This window comes from Cyprinodon variegatus, unplaced genomic scaffold (genome assembly GCF_000732505.1).
Source record: "Cyprinodon variegatus isolate N-32 unplaced genomic scaffold, C_variegatus-1.0 Scaffold611, whole genome shotgun sequence".
Taxonomy (NCBI): domain Eukaryota; kingdom Metazoa; phylum Chordata; class Actinopteri; order Cyprinodontiformes; family Cyprinodontidae; genus Cyprinodon; species Cyprinodon variegatus.
In genome coordinates this window covers 315,352-318,266 of record NW_015151064.1, presented here as the reverse complement: position 1 = coordinate 318,266, position 2,915 = coordinate 315,352, and the positions used below count along the sequence as shown (strand labels likewise).

The 2,915-nt window shown below is 38.7% G+C and overlaps 1 protein-coding gene across 1 annotated transcript in view; it reads right to left on the bottom strand.

The window, feature by feature from the left end:
• Positions 1–2,915, bottom strand: part of chrna1 (cholinergic receptor, nicotinic alpha 1) — a 29,267-nt gene that overhangs the window by 16,229 nt on the left and 10,123 nt on the right. The gene's annotated exons all lie outside the window — the stretch shown is intronic.

The window sequence follows — 2,915 nt, the reverse complement described above, 5'->3', positions numbered from 1 at the left end:
CCTTGGGGTTTCTCCTGAAGAGCTGGAAGAAGTGGCTGGGGAGAGGGAAGTCTGGGCCTCCCTTCTTAAGCTGCTGCCCCCACGACCCGACCCTGGATAAGCGGAGGAGGATGGGTGGATGGATGGATGGATGGATGGATGGATGGATGGATGGATGGATGGATGGATGGATGGATGGATGGGTAAGAATGTAAATTATCACACTGACAACAATGCCTTCTTTTTGCAATGGAGGGAAAATGCGATGATGAGGAAATCTGAGTGAGCCCAGGTTTAGAAAGGTGGCTTTGAAAGGCCTTAATATTACCTATATGCTAATTTTGAAATAGATCATTCTATTTTTAAAGAGCCTGAGAAATGTATGTGACATCACTCATGTCATGAGTGACTTATGCAATAATTATTAAAGCAATTAAATATAAATACAACTCCAATCTAGAGGTAATTTTAACATTTTGCATCCTGTTTCAGTGTTTTAGATATTCTTATAGAGAAGCTGATAGCCTGTATGTACTAGGACAAATTTTTTTCTACAAAAGAGATATCTTACTCTGGAATCCTATTTGTGTGAATTACTATTTCAGACCAAGAGCCGTGATCCTTTTAATAGAAGGCCTGAACGATCCCGATCTCATGACCATAGCAGGGCTATACTCTCTCTTCACCATAACAGAATAACTTAAGCAGTGTTGTTTTTGAAAGCCATCTTAGATTCAGACTTAGTTTTTGTCTTTAGGAAGAAAACTATTATTATCACGCCAGGTGGGCGGCCTGACCACTGTTGTGATCAAGTGCTGCTGATGTAACCGGAACTACTCCCCTCTAAAGACACACCCCTCCAGTGGAGGTTATAAAAGGGGTAACTTCCTGTTTCCATATTTCATTTTGCCGTTGGTCCTTGAATGCCAAAGGTTAGATGCCATAATTAACTATAACTACCAATTCTATTTATTTAATTTGTTCATAATCTTCTGGTAAACTCTCACACACACAGTAGCACAGATGATGCTGCATAGCTTGTCTAATTGTTTACAGCACAATGATGCATTTTAAACATCTGTCAGAGCACCCGCTAACATTTTTATTTAGTCTCGTCTCATCAAAAAAATTACACCCATGAGTCATCAAAGATTCATGTTTAGCTTGTCAGTTCTTGTCAATGTCATGAAAAAAAGGAGCGTCAATGAAATTATTCCATCATTGTAATCGTTAATGAAAAGAACGTTGGTCTGAAGTCGTCATTATAGTGGCAGCTGAACCAGTGAATGAGTGCATTGATGTACCAATCATAAATTCTAGAAACATCTTTGATATCATATTTAAATGACAGGTCCTGATCAGAAATAACACCAAGATATTTTACTTTTTTTTATCTGAGATTTATTTGATCCAATCCAGATGAAGTGACTGACTAATCAGCTTCTTTTTCAAAGACTCTGGTCCAAAGAAAATAACTTGTTTTGTCTGCATTCAGAAGCAGAAAGTTAAGAGTCATCCATTTTTCTGTCCTCAAGACATGCCTGTACTCTACTTAACACTTTGCTTCATCCGGATTCATAGACAGATATAGCTGAGTTTCATCGGCATAATAGTAGAAATTAATCCCATGCTGTCTAATAATTCTATCAATTCGGAGCATATATATAGTAAAGAGAATTGGCCTTCGCATTGTTTCCAATGGTTCTCCACAGGTAACACTGGTCCATGACGAATAATTGACGTGAAAAAACTAATATCTGTCAGATAAATAAGATTTAAAACAGTCAAGATTTTGACCAGTCCAGTTTGCTGTCCAACCACACCCCAAGGTACTGTACTTGTAGGAGTCCACGGGCTCCACCTCAGTTCCCTCTAGTACGACTGGTCTTGGCTTTTGTCTGGACCTCCTAAAGTGTATAACCAGCTCCTTTGTCTAAGAGGAACTACTTTCTCAAGAATGTCAGATAAGAAAGGAAGGTATGGATATAGGTTTATGATTGACCAAGTCATCTGGGTCAAGAGACTGCTTCTTAAGTTAAGGTTTAATTACAGTTACCTTAAAAGCCTGAGATACATATCCCTGTAACAGGGATAGATTAATCACATCTAAAATGAAGGAGCAAATCAGGGGGAATACTTAATTTAATACCTTGGTTGGACCTGGATCTGATATACAAGTAAAAGGCTTAGATGAAGATAATAGTTTTGCCAACTCTGAAGTTCAACTGGATCAAAGCAGTCCAAACCCAGTTCAGATTCTTTACATACATCTCAACAAAAACAGCAGTAGTAGCTGTAATTTGTTCCAATTGTTGAGTAAATGCAGGGATAGATGAATGGAAGAATAGTAACTCCATAAGGAGGGTGTTAACTCAGAACAAAGATGAAAGCGAAAAGAGACTAGGAGAAAAATTAACTCTTAAGTCTGGAATTGCAGTACATTACCAAAGGGCAGAAAGAAGACGCAATGGCTAAGGGTTCTGCTGTGAGAGGAAGCTGATGGATGAATCCTGAAGGTTCCTGCATTTGAATCTTTTGAGAGGTGTGGATGCAAGATGTTAGTGATATTTTTGTTGATGATAATTGAGTCTTTTAAAACCTAATAATACCTGCCTGTTACTTGTCAAAACTATTGTTTTTTCCAAGAAGTTTATCTAATTAGGACAGTTCTTCTGTCAGAATATACAGTTGTAACGTTCATTATGTACAAAACAGAGACTTCGGAATGAAATTGGGGCACAGAAAGAGTGGATCCTTCTTAACACTGATCTCTGTGCTTTTATCTGCGACACTGTGTAATAGCTTGATAAGGCTGGAGCCTTATCCTTGAAGGATACATCGCTATCCTTCAAGGACAGCAATGTATTCTCCCGTGAGGCTTTGCGAGACCAAGCAAGCCAGCTGCTCTGTGGTTAGAGGAAAAAGGTTACTTGGCG